We start from the raw sequence: 19,142 nt of genomic DNA on the forward strand, positions 1-19,142 counted from the left end.
AATAGTAGTCTGAACTGTTTGTATTATTCTCTTTATGAAAAGAATAAACTTCAGTCACTCCTTTTCGGATGTGTGGATCCTTTGGAAGACTACAATAATACATTTGCTTCCTGGCAGCCAGGAACAGCACAACCTTTAATGATTTTCCCCACACCTTCAACTCTGTAGTTAAAGTCTGCAGGAACAACTCTCTTTATCACTGTAATGTGAACAAGCAGCTAAACCGCTGGTAGCTGAACATGCCATCATACATACAAATAAGTCTATGGTTGTGACATCAGAACCATGATGGATTTAACACAGGCTTTTTCTGCAGCTTAGGTTCCATATGTGAGTGCATGGGCTGGGTAATGAACTTTCAAAACCTGTTTACATATGAAAAATAATGATTTTCCATAATTAAGAGGTTGTCATGAATCTAAGTAGCATTGCTATGTTTTCTGAGAGAAGGTCAGTTGACATGGCTCTATGTAACCAGGAATCGCAACTGTATATATGGTGACTCATTGTTTTTTTCCCATTGAAAGTTAATAGCTCTGTTACTTTCTACTAGCATCACCTTATAGCCTCTGTGTTGATGCTATTGTTATCAAAGTAGTTGTTTTTCAGCACCAGTGGTGGTAATTTATGAATTTTTGTATATGTAATTTAGAAAAGCATGTATTAAACATTTGTTGAGGTGCGATGTCTCATGTATTCTTTCTCCAGTCTAGACATGCTGTGCTGTTTTTTGTGCAGACAGTAGGGGTGCAGCAACACGCTATACACCTTTCCTACCATGTGATTTGTGAGGGGCAGTGGGGGTGTTGAAAGGGCAGTGCAAAGGAATAAACACCATGGGATACTGCCAACATATCATTTTTTATGATTTTATTATTATTTTATTTTATAGCTTTTTTTTGAGGCTGAATCTTTTGTTATTATCCCACAGCCCACAACAGCATATATCTAACAGCCACAGCTGCAACAGGCAGAAAAATAATTCTGAAGAATGATAACACCAAAGTCTGTAATGTTCTATATGAGCCTGCTTAATTAGCCATTTATCTTTGTTATGTAATGTATGTAATGTCATTTTCAAAGTTGTTCATGAGAGTTCAAGGGAACACATGTGGGTTTGTTAGCAGCACGCAGGAAAATCAGTCACACATTACAAGTAAATAATGTGATGGGATCATACAAGGAATATTATACATCAGATACAACGTGACTTTAGAATTTTTTTTTAACTTTGAACAGAACATGTAGTTTGACCAGGGGTGCCAAAACGTTTGCACACAACAGTATATATCACATGCAGGTTCTTTAGACACATGAACCCCATGAGCCTTGTTTTTTCAATTTATTTATTTATTTATTTATTTTGAGTAAGTATGAGACCTCATTCAAAGTGCAGTTCAGATCTGTAAGCATTTTTATTGATTTGTTTATTCAAAATAAAAATGGTTTCATATTCAAAATGGCAGCTGGTGACACTATGTAAATGAAATATTTTTGGCTTTGTTAGATCATGTGGTCTACATATCAAAAAGTTTGAGTTATTAACAGAAAAGAGTAGGCAAAATGGCAGAAATAGTGACATTTTTTTTTTGCATCTGCCTTAAAAGATTAAACTTTAAAAAAAGGTTTTTGGAGGAAGCATCCATTGAAGATTTCTTTAGGGTACCAAAAGTGCTTCACCTGTGGCATCACTCCAAAGAATGCGTTTTGGAATGTTTATTTTTAAGCTAGTGGATTGATTGAGTTGGTTGGTTGGTTGGTCGGTCGGTTGGTTCATTAGTTGTTTGGTTGGTTAATTGGTTGGTCAGTTGGTTGGTTCATTGGTTGGTTAATTGGTTGGTTTATTGTTTGGTTGGTTGGTTGACTGGTTGGCAGATACTGATAACTGTCCATTTGTGCTTGTGTTGGAGCAGTTTCTCCAGAAGCAAAGTAAGAGCTTTACAGAGCATGAAACCACAGGCTGGATTTTGGCCTCCACTCTCTCTATATATATATATATATAATGATTTCTGCTTGGCCCCCTGGGAATGATGTTGAATTAGATGGTCAATCAGCCTTTGGTCAGAAGGGGCTGATTCCAATATGCAGCACAACATCAAAATTCCAACTGAAATAATTATAGACATAAAATTCAAAAATGCACAGTGTTCATATTTAGCCAGTCAGGTTGGTTTGAATCATTTTTTTTACTTTAGTCTCTGGTGAACAACATTATGCTAATCAAACATAAATTTTATACATCAAAGAATATTTACATGCATAGGAAAGATCACTCTGCGTGATGCGTTAGGTATGAATTGAAGATCAATTCCTGAGTGAATTTAGGGATGTGGTTCGGCCTGAATAATTGTTGTTTTTATCAGTCAGGGTCAGAGCAATGCCGATAACTCATGATTAAATCATAAGGAATGCATAAGCAGTGCATGACCACAATTTGTCTGGAGGACAAAGTCTTGTGAGGGATCTCCTCAGTGAGGCTCATTATTACAAACCCAGTGCACTGGACAAAGCATCCTAATGAGCAACACTTGAATCCGAGAACAAAAAAGGGGGATTTTGCACACATGCTTAGTATTCAAATTATCCTGTGAATGTGTGTGTTTGTTTTATTGTTTTAATGATTATGCAGTTTTGAGTATGAGGAAGTTTTAGTTGCTTTTTGGGGCTAGTTTGCGCACTGTTTACTAAGCAGCCATCCTTTTAAAAGGCCCACTCAATGATTTATTTTCCTGCTAGAGAGGAGAGTAGAACAATGTCACAAATGGAGAGAAAGATTTGAAATGAAAAATGGAAGAGTCTGGTAGTTCTGAGCTCATTCAGTTCTCAATCAGACTTTAAATCCCCAGCCACCAGTGTGTTGTCGATTGAGACGGAGGATGCATATCAGATCCATTTGTTAATAGAGCTCTTTCTCTCCAGCCTTTTTCCACTTTATTTCCTGATAAGAGTCTGCTTTACTTTTTTATTCGCCCTAATGGGAGAGCCTCTCCTGGGGCAGTGGCTGTCAGAAAACTCTCACTCTCTTTAAAGTCCTCTCTCAACTCCCGTCCTGTTAACAGAGAAAATGGTTCACTAGAGACTGCGCAGTGTTAAGGGCTGTGTTTGAAGTGACAGGTTATTAGAAGACAGGCTGGCTATTAAATACCTTTTCACCTTGGTCACAGAGTTGGTAGTGCACTGTTCTTTTACGGCCTCGGCGGTTAAACTCTTGCAGATTGTATTACTAGCACGATGTCACCATCGGCCAGGTTTTACATTTAGTTTGAAAGCTTTAAATAGCAGCATTTACCTTTGTTATTGTACCTTTGTTGATTGCATTCAGTCTCCCTGTTAATTCAACAGAGGAGGAACAGCCTGTTACTCACACCCTCTCACTCAAACTCTTTTGGGAAGCACTGCCACTCTGGTATTTTGTCACAACTACAACAACGAAACAGCTAGTGTCCTGTTCAAGTGTGCCAAAAAAACTACATAATAAAAATCAGAATCAGAAAATATGACTCCTTAAGTACTTGCTTTTGAAATGTGATGTGACTATTAAAATATCATGTCCAACATATAAGGATGTGAAACAGATATAAATCAAGCATGAACTATACAGATATACTAACATAATATAAAATGCTGCTAAATGGTTATTTGTTTGAATGTCTGGGTTTGGGAAAAATCTTGATTTGGTATCAAACATCATATGAAAAGTTTACTAGGCTAAGAGTTGGCCCAATCATCAGGACATTGTGTGTTGTTTTCCCAAGGAATGTCAGAGCCATCAATGACCAGGAGTCTAAGGCCTGTTTCAATGTTTATTTTAACCTCTGACTTCGATTCATCACTTTGCATTGCATCACAGCTAGATTATACAAATTGCCACTCACAGCACAAAAAGAGGATGGGACAAAACGTGCAAGAAGCAGATTTTTAAACTGGAACACACTCGCCCTCGGCTAGGTTAGCCTCAGTGAGCTAATTGGCTAGCCATGCAAATTGTGTACTGGAAAACCTTTTAATAGATGGCTGAACAGAATGTACACTAAATTTGCTTTGTCTGGTGGCAAACTTTGCTTTAAAACTGTAATATATTGTCTTTGTTTATTGTTGTTTCAAGATGTGTAGCTTTTAACTTGCTAACTATAATGTGACAACCATATTTTTGGGACCTAAACAATGGATTTGTAAATTGCCTAAAATGTCTGGTACTTGGCTTTGCTTTCATGTTGATATTTGCTTTCTACATTTTGCCCCATGCTGCCCTCCATGTCCCCTTTAGCCTTTGTTGAAACCCAATGTATGTTCACCTTAGTTAGGCTAACTGGCAAGCCAGAAGAGTAATGAAGTCATAGATAACAGATGGAGTAATTTGCTACCTTCTGATCGTTACAAATTGAATGTTATTTTTTTTTAAAATATTAGGCATTATAAGCAATTTTTATTGCTATGGCTTATTACTCTTTAGCCTTTAAGGTGACATGGTAATTATTTTATAGTGAGGCATGGCCATGAATGAATATACTGCACCTGAGTTAAATTCCTCGCAGCCACGAGAGACTTAATTGTGGCCACAATATCTTAATTTGTGCCCTCAATGTTAATTCGTAGCCACACCTTGTTAAAAATTAATCACATTAGGGGCTCTGTAGCTCACAAACAACTTTTGTTTTTCTGCTGCTGCAGATGGTACTTTTGTTCACTTGATCCCTCACCTCTCCGATGCCTCATCTAATTTCATTTGAGACAATAAACTATTGGAACAGTCCCTAAGATGGCACTGGAAAGGTGAAATAGTGAGGGAAAGTTGGTGAGGGATTGTTCAAAAGGTATTGAAACGGCTCCTCCCGTCACTCAGAGCAATGTTGGTGAAGGTGGGCATCTGTTAGCTGATGTAACAGAATTGGCAGGTAGTGTTATGTTGAGCTGTCTGTTAACAGGAAGCGGCAGTTCAAAAATATGTGCTGGCTGGATTTATTTGTCTTGGAAGAACATGCTAGCGTTTACCCTCCCAGCTTGGCATCATGTGATGTGGGGAAATTTAACTAGCTGGTGGGAATCGGCTATGAAATATTTGGGTAACAATAAAAAGAGGTTATTTCACACTTAGGTATAATTTACACAGCCGCTTCTTTAAAGAACCACACACTGCTTAGGTTTAAGGTTTGGGAACTAAAAGTGGTTCTCTGATAGCATCTCAACCTTTTTGGAACATTTCGCTGTTGTAAGAAGAAAACCTTGTATCTCCAAAATGGTAACTTTGAAGGAGAAGGAAAAAACATACTTTACTTTTTATGTAAATCAATGGAACCAGACTTTTTTCCAAGTCATTTTGGGCCATTTCTTTTTGTCCATTCTTCATGAAATTTACAAACAATGTAAAGGGCAACAGGCATTTTCAAAACTATGTCAAAACCTGAAAAACGACAAAAATGGAGATACAAGGTTTTGTTTCGACAGCAGCGATTTATTAAATTAAAGTTGAAAGCTCAGTAATTTTAAAGATATTTTAAAGTCTTTATTTTAAAAGTGACCAGTAAAACCTTCAAGTTCCAGTCAGTGATTGCTGCATATAAATTTAGGTTATTACTCTATGAAGTGATTAAAATTCCTCTAAAATGTGGCTAATCATCACTTTAAAAAGGAAGAACTCACTATGGTTGGTAATAAGACTCACCAGTCATTGCTGTAAGTATCGCAAAACTAAATTTAATTCCAGGAGTGATACTCCTCCATCTCATATTACAGAGCAAATCCTAATGTGTTTTGAGGAAAAGTGCATAACAATCAGCACTATCTCATTTGTACACACAGAGCCTCTGCCATACTAAATGAATTCTGCAATAACACAGAGCAATTTGTGCACTGATCCAATAAAGAATATTAAAGAGAGTCAAAGCATGCTCGAAAAACCCTCCTCACATTAATGTGTTTATTCATCAATTATTCAGTTGCTCTCTCAGTAGATCTTGATGCAGCATTAAAATGCCTCTGCATGGCTTCATTTATTACAACCACAATACACATAAACATTTGCAAACACATTTTAAGATTTAATGTGTTTTCAAAGGAACGTACTGTAAATAAATTGCTAATGTGTCACAGGCAAACAAATGAAATCTATTTAAGGCATATATCTGCAGTTATCCACATAATGGATTTTACAAAAGTAAATCAGCAATGAAACCTTTGTTTTGCTTCCACAACAGTGACACGATTTATTTTGCATTCTGTCAGACTGTTTTGTATTCACTCTCTTTTTCTCCATCCAATGCAAAGTAATTCCACCCATGGTAGGTATTACATGTTGGAGGTGCAAATGTATATGAGACAACGGCTGATTAAAGATCAGCTCATGCAGCTCTGCCTCTATTTTTACACGCAACCCTAGCGTTTTGATATTATTATGAAAAATGCAGCCTCCATGAGCAATTTCAGAAGACTAGGGACCTTCAAAAGAAACGTTACCATAGCTCCGTTGATGTCATGCAGCAGAAAACACACTGATCTTGAAGAATGAAGGTGCAGGAGTTGAGCTCTGAAAATGATAATATAGTTAAACTTTTTCACAGACCTGCTCTCAGAGCAAATTGAAAAGCTGTTGTAGTGGTATCCTGTTAAATTAGGACAAATAATTGGATGCCATCCTTCAGGGATAGAATGGCAGCGCTTAGCAGTGAGGCAATTGCACGGGGACGGACATTATTAAACTTATCTTTCTCGGCCAACTTTTTGCTCCTCAACTGTGAGATTGCCAGACTTCCCCCTAATTGAGCTCACACAAACTGCGATGACACATGCAACGGCAGCCTGTGGTAATCTAATTGCCAGACAGATGAGATGGACACACATTCTCCACCATAACAACCCCTACAGGGAGAAGTTTACCGCTCAGTCAGCCTGCAGTCAAACAGGCAGACAGACAATTAAAGCACAAACAAACACTGAGTAGCAATGACGTTTGAAACCACAATTTTTTCAGTATTTAGGGTGTCTTGTGTTTTCCGTTATTACAGATTCCATTCTTTTCAGGAGACAGGCTTACAATTTTACAAAGAAATCTGCAGGGATATTTTTCCACATCTCCAAAGTTGCGAAGATGCAGACCAAATAGATTCATCTGATTTCAAAATGATTTATTGCACTTTTAAATCATTGCAGAACAATGCAGTAAATTGCAAATGGTTTAAATAAGCATAAAGTTTATAATGTAACTTTACAAGTGCTCAGTATGAACCTCCTCCAGCTGTACAGACAACATCGACACCACAGTCAAACTCATCCCATACTCGATTGAGCATGTTGGTGTCACTGTACTCACAGCTCTTTTAATGCGAATTCCGATATCGTCCAGTGTTGTGGAACCAACGACAAACGCTCTGAGCTGTTGGAGGTTCACTACATACAAAAATCACGTTGCACAGTTATGACGGATTCACTCTTATTGAAGTGGAGAACGCAAAGTGCTTTCTGCTCAGGGGTCGCCATTTCCTCGCAGACTGAAGGGAGCCATCTTCCAGTGACAGTCAGAAACTCTATGACCCCCTCTTTCCATTGGTATGTGATTGGTTCCTAAGTGCCTCACAGTTGTAAAAATATGGTGCTTTGAAATCGGGCAAATCTTTTTGAGTCACCCTGTGTATCTGTTATGACCTGGTCTAGGTTGGGCCGCAACATAAAAAAAAAGATACCACTGTGCCCTCCCGGTTCCCCAACTCACACATACGACCAGTTTTGCATTAGTGGACCATCAGAGGAGGAAAGGGAAAAATAGCAAACAAAACAAAGCTAACTTAGATTTAGGGAAACTTAACTTGCCTAACAAACAAAAGAAAAGCAAATACAATGTCCAACCTAACTTCCTAAGTAAAGCAAACCAGGAGAAAAACAGACAACAAAAATAACACTCTCTCCCCAATAAGAGAGATTGTATGCACGAGCAATGTCTCTGAGCAGCCACATTAGCTAAGTGTTTACAGTATACTTTAATGGTGGTACAACATAGGCTATCACTATGAAAATCTCAGTGACAACAAAGCACCAATAAGCCATGCACCAACATTTAAGCTCTCACACAGCTTTATAGCAGAAGCTCTTTCAAATGACTGGACAGGGAGCTCAACAGAAGCCATGCCAGAAGCAAAACACCACACTTCCTTCTAGACATCTCCCTTTTATAGGCGGGTCCTCCTGGTGGTAGCTTTGTGCATCTCCCCTCTGTTCTGTAATAAATACAGAAGAAGGCACTACATAAAAAAAAACAACAACAACAACAATATGAACCATAGGGTCATCACAATATCAACAACATCAACAAAAGTGCTTTGCTTCACATGAAATGGGCAAATTGTGATTGTGTGCAGGACACGTTCCACTTTAGGAAAGCAAAAGGAAAATGTGAAGTTTCTTTGCCTCATTCAGGAGCTAAAAGCTTGTGAGTGCTTTCACGTACAGCTGGGATCTCAGCTGAGTTTGAGCTGATTTTGGAGATACAGCTTCACACCAGATGAAGCACAAAACAAACAGGTTGAATGTATTCATGTGCAAATAAGATCTGATTCTTTGCTTATTGCAGAACAGACAAATGGTGACACTGGGCTTCTTTCCATTTTGGAAAAGTGAAAGCATGAGGAGCTTTACCATTTTTTTTTCATTCAGAAGCTGAAGAGTTCTTACACATTTAACTCTTTGTAACCCATTGTAACCCAGTTTGAGCTGCTTTCAAAGATTCTGCAACATTTTTTTTTCTGAAACATGACATCAGGTTGTCATTATGCCAACAGCAGCGATGACCGTGATTGGTCAGTTTTTTTTGTTATCAGTGAAAGTTAGCAAAAAAATTAAAAATTAAAGGGTTAATAAAATAATGTCACATTTTTGCCATATAAAAAAATCACATTTGGTGTACAAGAAATCATCACCTATATATGTGTATAACAAATAGGCTGATAAAGCAAACAAGGATATGGAGTACAAGTGCGAAATAAGAACACAAATATAACAAATCTAAACCAACAGCATGCAACATCAACATCAAATACCAAACAATGCTGGCTGGGGAACAGTGCAAACACAGGGGTATAAATACTAACACAGAAGACAAGGAACACTCGACACTCATGAGAGGGTGGGGCTAGGAAACAAGGAACAGGTGAAAGCTGATGTCAGGGCAGGACAGGGGAGGAGCTAACACAACAACAAAAGCACATGGCACTAGAAAACAAAGGCGCATGGTAGACATAAACAAAACATGACACAGGAAAACAAGGAAACAAAGGCACATAAGAAAACAAAGGCAAAAACAGAGAAAGACAGGGACAGAAAGCGACATTACAGAGGTTGTTACAATTACTGTTGTCTGAATACATTGCACAAATAAATTCAGAAGTTGCCTTTAGAAGTTGGTAGCATTTTCTGCTTCTCATGATTCAAGTAATCCCAAACACATTCAGTTATGTTGAGGTCTGGATTCTGAGGTGGTCAGTCCATTGTTCTGAGAACACCACCAGCTTCTTCGTTTGATTTGCAAATCTTCGTCTTTGCTGTCTATTCATTTTTTCTCCGTAACAGCTTTATGATAGCTATACATCCTTTCATAGTATTGAGTTATTTTTTTCTCATGTAATGGAGGGATTGGTAGTAGAAAATCAAGCTCCTTTCTTGCACCAGATTTAAAGAAATCTACAAATTGCTGCTGTCAGAACAAAACCTCATATCTCCAAAATGCTACATTTACAGAAGAAGCAAAAAAAACGTACTTTACTTTTACTGTAAGTCAATGGAACTAGAATTTTTTCCAAGTAATATTGTGCCATTTCTGCTGATCCATTCATTATTGAATTTAAAAATAATGTAAAGGGCAACAGACATTTTCAAATTATGTCAAAAACTGAAATTGACAAAAATAGACCCTACGAGGCTTTGTTCCTGACAGCAGCAAAATGTTGCTGTCCATCCTTCCACTCTGAACATAGAACATAGCTCAACACCGTGGGTCTGAAAGGACGTGTAGCTGTCAAGAAGGCCTTATTGAGAAAAGAGAACAGACAAAAAAGAAAAACATTTGCAGTAAAAAAACAAAACTGGACACAAGGAATAAGATTTTGTGGACAGAATGTCATTGGATGTACTACATCCATGAGAAAGAGAAAATGCATTTCTAAGACTTCACTTTGGAGATGTGGAAAAATATCCCTGTAGATTTCTTAGAAAAAGTACATGTGGCCCGAAAAGAATGGAAGCTGAAATAGAGGCCAAATAGAGGCAAAATAAAACACTGAATTTGTAGACGCTATGCTTATCTGTTGAGGCTTCTGTGTAACTTTCTGTTAAATAACAAAGACCTGATAATTCTTCTATCCAAAATATTCCGTTACTATCCTTCAACAAGATATGATACTAGCCATACAAAAATGCATATAATAGCATAGCATAACTAAAGTTTGAGGAAAAGACCACGCCTGAAACTCCTCCTTCTCAGTTCCAGCTTCCTATAAATACCTTCACTCCTCATTACTGTGATGAAATTTCACACCCCACCTCCTCCCCCTTCTCCTCCACTTTATCTGCACCTGCACATGATCTTTAATATACACAAGGGTGAGCCTTCTAGTGACCCACAGAAGCCGTACAGAACTCCAGCCCAAAATTCCTCAGAGTTCCACTCCTCGTTTTACCTCCTTCAACCCAAGGCGTGGTCTACATTCGCAAATTGACATTATATTACACGATATTTTATTTCACATTGTGGAATACACTAACAATCTATTACACGTTTGTGTGGTAAGGGTTCTTCCTATAAGGACAAGCTGAGGAACCCCAGTGAGGTTCTACCTGGAGCTTTATGATGCACTCCAGCAAAAGCAGTTTCATTTTTCTCTCTTCCTCATTCAACTACATATTTTAGTGTTGAGAAAGGAGAGACCATGTCCTTTGTGGAAAGGGACCTAAACCCAAACTCCAAACCTAAGAAGCAGCTCCTCCTCCCACTCTGTGGGTCATTACAGCAGGAGTGAGAGAATCTCTAAGCTACTCCCTTGCTGGTGTTCTTTGAGACCTAATGTTCGATCAGTACTATGGAGTGCTCCTATGGTAGATGAATGCGAGATATTGCTGAACTCTGTGAGCAGTTGGACAGAGAAAAAAGAGAATATTTTAATAGGAAAGGGATTTTGAAAGAAGCGGTTTCTATTGAGTGAAAATACAGGCTGAACTGGACCACTGATGTGTTTCTGCTGGGTAAGGTGAGTTCAGAAAGTCTAGATAGAGTGATGTTCATATCTTTCTCTGCCTTGGCAAGTGCTGATCCCCCTGTAGGTTTACTGTTTTATGTATGTAGTAGAACATTGCAAATTTGACATTTTCTTCACCTCATGAGATAAGCACAACAAACCTAATACACTGTGAACATCGATAGAAAAGAACTGACCCACGCTCTCACTATTGATCTTCACCTGGTGGTCATCCATACTGCAAGATGCAATATCTGACGTAGTGTTAAAGAGAAAAAAAAACAAAAAAAACAAGCCATCTGTTCGAATCCCCCATTGCTGAGGCAACCTGGGAAAAGCATTGTTTGCTTCTACTACTAAACATTTCTTGCCAAATAACCTGCAAACAAAGCAATAAGAGCTTATGTGTGGTTTATTGCTTTCATAAAACAGCAACAAAATACAGCACTGTTTAAAAGTAAGAAAAAATCCTTCAGGTATCAAATTTCTAGTTAAAAGGTGCAAGTTATCCATGTTTTAGCACCAGAAATCATTTATTTAACAGAAACCTGCACAAAAATTTCTACAACTAAATATAATTGCATTTTTTAAGCAGTTAGTGTGTTTGCCTTTATTATAACACCCTTCCTTTTCAGAAATCTGCAAGGATATTTTTCCACACCTCCAAAGTTCAGTCTTACAAGTTGTTGTAGCATTTTCTGCTTCCTACAATCAACAAAATCCCAAACACTTTCAATGAGGTTGAGAATATCAGCAGCATCTTTATTTGATTTGGACATTTTTTTATGCTTATTTTTTTTTTTTTAAGTGTTTATTTCCTTTTTTTATTGAGATTGTTTTGACACATGTTTTCAGACCCTTGGTATGGAGTCATCTTTTCACATCTTTCAAAGATGACAACTTTTAGTGCTGTTTAATTGATGATGACAGTTTTGGTGGTCTTGCATGGTTGTTAGGAGTCTGATTTTTTCTATATCATTTAAATTATTTTTTTATCTCTAGTTTTGGGAATCCACTTTTTTACTGTTTTCAATAAAAATCAAATGTATTATTACTGCTAATTATAATGAACAATTAATCATAACATGTACACACACAGTGGTGTGAAAAAGTGTTTGCCCCTTCCTGATTTCTTATTCTTTTGCATTTTTGTCACACTTAAACGTATCAGATCACCAAACAAATTTAAATATTAGACAAAGATAACACAAGTAAACACAAAATGCAGTTTATAAACAAAGATCTTTATTATTAAGGAAAAAGAAATCCAAACCTACAGGGCCCTGTGAAAAAGTGATTGCAACAACTGCAATCAAGCGTTTGTGAAAACTGGCAATGAGTCTTTTACAGCACTGTGGAGGAATGTTGGCCACTCATCTTTGCAGAATTGTTGTAATTCAGCCACATTGGAGGGTTTCTGAGCCTGAACCGCCTTTTTTAAGGTCGTGCCACATCATCTTCATCAGATTCAGGTCAGGACTTTGACTAGGCCACTCCAAAGTCTTAATTTTGTTTTTCTTAAGCCATTCAGAGGTGGACTTGCTGGTGTGTTTTGGATCATTGTCCTGCTGCAGAACCCAAGTGCGTTTCAGCTTGAGGTCACGAACAGATGGCCGGACATTCTCCTTCAGGATTCTTTGGTAGACAGGTAGAATTCATGGTTCCATTTACCACAGCAAGTCTTCCAGGCCCTGAAGCAGCAAAACAGCCCCAGACTATTACACTACCACCACCATATTTTACTGTCTGTATGATGTTCCTTTTCTTAAATGCTGTGTTACTTCTATGCCAGATGTAATGGGACATATACCTTCCAAAAGTTCAACTTTTGTCTCGTCAGTCCACAGAGTATTCTCCCAAAAGTCTTGGGGATCATCAAGATGTTTTCTGGCAAAACTGAGACGAGCCTTTATGTTCTTTTTGCTCAGCAGTGGTTTTCGTCTTGGAACTCTGCCATGCAGGCCATTTTTGCCCAGTCTCTTTCTTATGGTGGAGTCATGAACACTGACCTTAACTGAGGCAAGTGAGGCCTGCAGTTCTGTGGATGTTGTTGTGGGGTCTTTTGTGACCTCTTGAATGAGTCGTCGCTGCGCTGTTGGGGTAATTTTGGTCGGCTTGCCACTCCTGGGAAGGTTCACCACTGTTCCATGTTTTCGCCATTTGTGGATAATGGCTCTCACTGTGTGTCGCTGGAGTCCCAAAGCTTTAGAAATGGCTTTATAACTTTTTCCAGACTGATAGATCTCAATTACTTTGTTTCTCATTTTTTCCTGAATTTCTTTGGATCACAGCATGATGTCTAGCTTTTGAGGATCTTTTGGTCTACTTCAATTTGTCAGGCAGGTCCTATTTAAGTGATTTCTTGATTGAGAACAGGTGTGGCAGTAATCAGGCCTGGGTGAAATTGAACTCAGCTTTCCAAAGATGTGATAAACCACAGTTAATTTATGTTTTAGTGGAGGGGGCAATCACTTTTTCACACAGGGCCCTGTAGGTTTGGATTTCTTTTTCCCTTAATAATAAAGACCTTCATTTCTAAACTGCATTTTGTGTTTACTTGTGTTATCTTTGTCTAATATTTAAATTTGTTTGGTGATCTGAAATATTTAAGTGTGACAAACATGCAAAAGAATAAGAAATCAGGAAGGGGGCAAACACTTTTTCACACCACTGTATATATATAATTTTTTTTAACCAGACAAGCCTTCCACTCTAATTAAGTAACAATATTTGCATAAAAATAAATATGATGTCAAACTGAAAACATGTCAAATGTGGGAATGTATTTTGCATTGCATTTTTTACATGGCTGTGGCCCCAGCCTGGGGAACCTAAGGAGAGCCACAGGGAACACACACAGGGCCAAATGTGGGTGCAAAGCTGAGCTTTTAATAAAACATGTGAAAACCAAACCCCAAACTAAACTGAAAATCGAGCCGGCTAAGGCTACTCACAACTTGAGTTTACACAAAGCGCTCTCCAGCTGTTACTCTCAATCCAAAGTCCTCCAAAGTCCTCCCTCTCTCTCTTTCTCTCTCTCTCCTAGCTTGGAGAGTTTCGGTTTTCAAAGTGCCCTGACTTCTTCCCAAATTAGTCCCCTCTATCCTCTGAATACAGATAGCTGGCCTGGGGCTTTAGTGGCAGCTCCGTCTCCAACTGCCACAGTGGTAGTTGTTTTTGATAAATCTGTGCATAGAAACAATCTAAAAAATACAACTGTTTAAGTTTGTATGGGAGGATGTGGAGTTCTGTCATTCATTTGAGGAATCTTAGTAACACTGTCCTAAAACTAACTCCACCATGTGGAGGCTGTACTGTATCATCACTTTCTCTGCGAGTAATGTACATGTTTTAAAACAATGCTATGTATAACAGCTTCCAAACAGAGTAATTAAAATAATACAGGTGTCAATTCTATACACATAATTTATTAATCAAAAATCACTTCAAAAAGGTTACTTTTAGGGTGAATCTGGAGAGATATCATTACTGTGAAATTTCTGTGAAAATGTGCAGATATGGTTGCTATGGGAATATGAGAAAATAACCAAAAGCACATTCTGTTTGAACCTTTTTAACTACATAAAAACGTCTGTGTTACATTACATTAGGTTTTGCCTTGCTCTCCAGTACTTGGCACAGTAATACAAACTTTAAAAATGATATTTTACACCAGCCCAGGCAAACAGATTAGAGAACCAGAGCTATTTGTTTTATGATGATATTTTACCCATCACAGAAAACAATGCTGAATAGAAACATTTCACTGCAGCTCATCTGTTACAACTCCTACTTCTGCCTCACTGTCATTAATGTTGCCTGCGTTGATGAACGACAGTGTCACACAAAACACAAACATCAGCTTATATGTCGTAGCTGATCAACAGCGACAGACTTCGGCTGAGAATGAAGAAGAGGCGGTGACAAAAGAGAGATGAAGAAAGGCTTCAGAAAAAGGCCAGTTAGACTACAATAAGATCAAGGTGAACACAGGTACACAGAGAAAGAGAGAAAGAGAACATTACAGAAATATGTGAGTCATATGTAGAGGGAAAGTGTGGAGAGAGGGAGACAATAGACATAAAATTCTGCTCTATTTGTCTAAATTGTGCCAATCATAAAGCATGCTGTTTCATCATGACTCACACACACCTTGGCTGTCATTTTTTTTTGACGTGTCTGATGCGGAAATATTTCAAGAAACGAACTAGAATCAAACAACTTTTTTGTACCATATTACCTCCTTTACATATTTGAACTGCTTTTTCAAAGGAGCTTGTGTGGGTGGAATTATTTCCAGGAAAAAGAAGTTTATGAAAAGCATGTCAGATATGAAAGATTGGCACAGGGGTACTGGAAAGAAAGGGGGCTAGAGATTGACAAGTTATGTAATGGACAAATGAGAGCAGGAATTGTAGTCCAAACCTGAATAGAGCCCAAGAATTTTCTGTCCCAGCCTGAGCTGATGCGATCCACTTCAAAAATGTAGAACTGGCTTTTGTATGTGTTAAGAAAACAAATCAAGTTGATATGAATCATGAGATGCATGCTCAAATAAACATCTGTTGTACCTAAAATAGATCATATTCAACATTAATATTTTGAATTAGGGGAACTTTTCTGATGATTTTATGTCTTCAAATGGGATCTTTGACTTGAATCAAGACATTAAAGTTTAGTATAGTCTCTGGCTGGTTTTGCAGGGTAAAATCTGTTAAAAGAGGTGGGTGGGCTGTGAAAACCCAACCTCGAGCTTGGCACAAAATTGGGAAATGACATCTGAACGTAAACAAATATTTCAAGCTCGAATATAAATCATACACCAATAAGGCATAACATTATGACCACCTCCTTGTTTTTGCACTCATTGTCCATTTTATCAGCTCCACTTACTATATAGGTGCACTTTGTAGTTCTACAATTACAGACTGTAGTCCATCTGTTTCTCTGCATACTTTGTTAGCCCTCTTTTACCCTGTTCTTCGGGGGTCAGGAGCCCCATGGACCCTCACAGAGCAGGTACTATTTGGGTGGTGGATCATTCTCAGCACTGCAGTAACACTGATGTGGTGGTGGTGTGTTAGTGTGTGTTGTGCTGGTGTGAGTGGATCAGACACAGCAGTGCTGCTGGAGTTCTTAAACACTGTGTCCACTCACTGTCCACTCTATTAGACACTCCTACCTTGTCAGTCCACCTTGTAGATGTAAAGTCAGAGACAATAGCTCATCTGATGCTGCACAGTTTGTGTTGGTCATCCTCTAGTCCTTCATCAGTGGTCACAGGACGCTGCCCACAGGACACTGTTGGCTGGATATTTTTGGTTGGTGGACTATTCTCAGTCCAGCAGTGACACTGAGGTGTTTAAAAACTCCAGCAGCACTGCTGTGTCTGATCCACTCAGACCAGCACAACACACACTAAACACACCACCAGCACATTACCGTTACTGCAGTGCTGAGAATGATCCACCATCCAAATAGTACCTGCTCTGTGAGGGTCCATGGGGGTCCTGACCACTGAAGAACAGGGTAAAAGGGGGCTAACAAAGTATGCAGAGAAACAGATGGACTACAGTCTGTAACTGTAGAACTACAAAGTGCACCTATACAGTAAGTGGAGCTGATAAAATGGATAATGAGTGTAGAAACAAGGAGGCGGTCATAATGTTATGCCTGATCAGTGTATATTAGTTTTCTCTGGAGTGCATTGTTCCTGTATAAACACCAATGCATCTACAACATTTTTCTTCATATATGTTAGCAATGTTTCCCCACTTTTACCTTGCAGCTACTGCTAACCCAAATCTCAAAGACCATGTTTCTATTCCCAAACTACACAAAGCCTCATTACTCATGAGCCCATCGCACTCTTCTTTTCTCCTGTGTAATGTGATTAGTTCAATAAAACAGCCTCCAGAATTACGGATACTTTGCTAGGCTGATAAGATACCCATTTCCAGAACAGAATGTGTGCTGTTGAGTAGAGGATCTAATTTCAGGGGAGTGGAATTGCCGGTGCTGCATTGGGATGTTGTTTTGCACTTGCTTAGTTCTGTTTCTCTCTTATGAAAATCATGCAAGTATTAAACAAGGTATAAATAAGCATATTTATTTCTAGCAACTCTTGAAAACATTTCTCATTAAGACACACTGTCGTGCAGAAAGAGTGTGGATCATACAGTCGAACAAATGGGCTGCAAATTGCTCTCTGTGTAAAATGATCAGTTCTTTGTTCTTCAATTAAACACTGAGGGCCAGATGTACGTATGAACACAGGAGCAGTGCAATTTGTGCCTAGATGAGACTTTAATATGTGCCCACAATGTGCCTGAAATTGACATTTGATTTACAAAGGCTCTGGCTAATCATGCAAACTGCACACAAGATGCTCTTGCGTTGCAGGGTTTAACCCTTTCAGATCCTGCGTCCATTGGACATCTCGTGTTTTCTTCTTTATTTTTCACTGATTGAGACCTGGGGCTTCTTAAGTCTGAAATCTCATCTTATCTGCTTGGTCACCATGACAACTTCAGTTAGGACTGAATTTAGGACAGAAGATACTACATAACAACAGTTCTTACGTTCATAATCTTGCCCATTAACTCCAGATAGGAAAACAGTATTACAGAAACATCCTAACTAGACAAAACCGCTGCAGACATGATCTCCACCATCCTCTCTTATTACCTTCATGTGTTAAGGTTGATAAAAACTCATCAGATAAAATATTACAGTGATGGGGTGAAAAATGATGAGACAGAGTTGAATGTGTGTCATGACAACTTTCTATACAGGATTTTTCTAAATCTTACTGTCCCTTAAAGTGGGTCCTGATGTATATTGTTTATATCAGATTTTTTAGTGTTGCTGCTAAACTTTTACTTTTACAAATATTGCATAATACACTGTGTAGAGTAAGATGAAAAATATTTATTCTACAGAGTTTACAGCACTTGAAGTGCTTTAGTTAATTGAGAGTGAAAACATCATAGAAATTGAAAGCTTAGCTAGTGGTGATCAGGATGAAGTTGTAGAGAGCTCTAGACTCTAAATAATGGTTCTTCAGGGTATTTTTAGTAAAGACATTGGTTCTATATAGAACCATGAACACTCAGAGAACCACGCATGATTAAATGGTTCTTTGCATGGTGAAATAGTTCTTCAGATATATAGAGAATGTGTTGTATATGGCTGTACATAGAACCTTTTTTGAAAATGGTTCTGTATACCAGCAAAAAGAGTTTGTCTTTTCTTACACGCTTGATATCGTAGCAAAAGTTTTTGATGCTGTATTGATGCCATCAATCTGAAGAACTCTTTCCATGTTTAAATAGATCTTTGCATGGTGAAAGTGTTCTTCAGATCTTTGAGTGTAAAGAACCAGTGTCTTTACTAATGAAGCCTTGAAGAAGAATGTTTTTTCTAGGTGTGTATAGCAATCTGTAAAAGCTTAATACTATATAGTAGTAATACAGTTTGCTGTTCTTAAAAAAGCTCCCTTATATACATACATACATACATACATACATACATACACACACACACACATATATATATATAATACAATAAACATATAGAAAAGAGCACTTTTTCAGGCCTGAAAGGGTTAAAAGGCACAGTGAAACAGCAGAGCCCTCATCAAGCTTGAGATACAAGAGAAGAGAAGTGTTAATAAATGAAGTTCTTTCCGACCAAAACATTCTACAGTGGCATAATTCTACTCAGAGTAAAAACAAAATAGATTTGTAAAACAATAATACAGACAATGAGTGAATATTGTGTTTGCATCAAGGCATATTGATGTAAATCTGATCCTCAGAGCTGAAATTATGGTACTCTGTTGGTAAATACACACTGACCACTTCATTAGGTTCACCTCCTTGTTTCTACACTCTGTCCATTTTATCAGTTTCAGCTTTGTATTTT

This window comes from Colossoma macropomum, unplaced genomic scaffold, assembly GCF_904425465.1.
Source record: "Colossoma macropomum unplaced genomic scaffold, Colossoma_macropomum, whole genome shotgun sequence".
In the NCBI taxonomy this organism is placed as follows: Eukaryota; Metazoa; Chordata; class Actinopteri; order Characiformes; family Serrasalmidae; genus Colossoma; species Colossoma macropomum.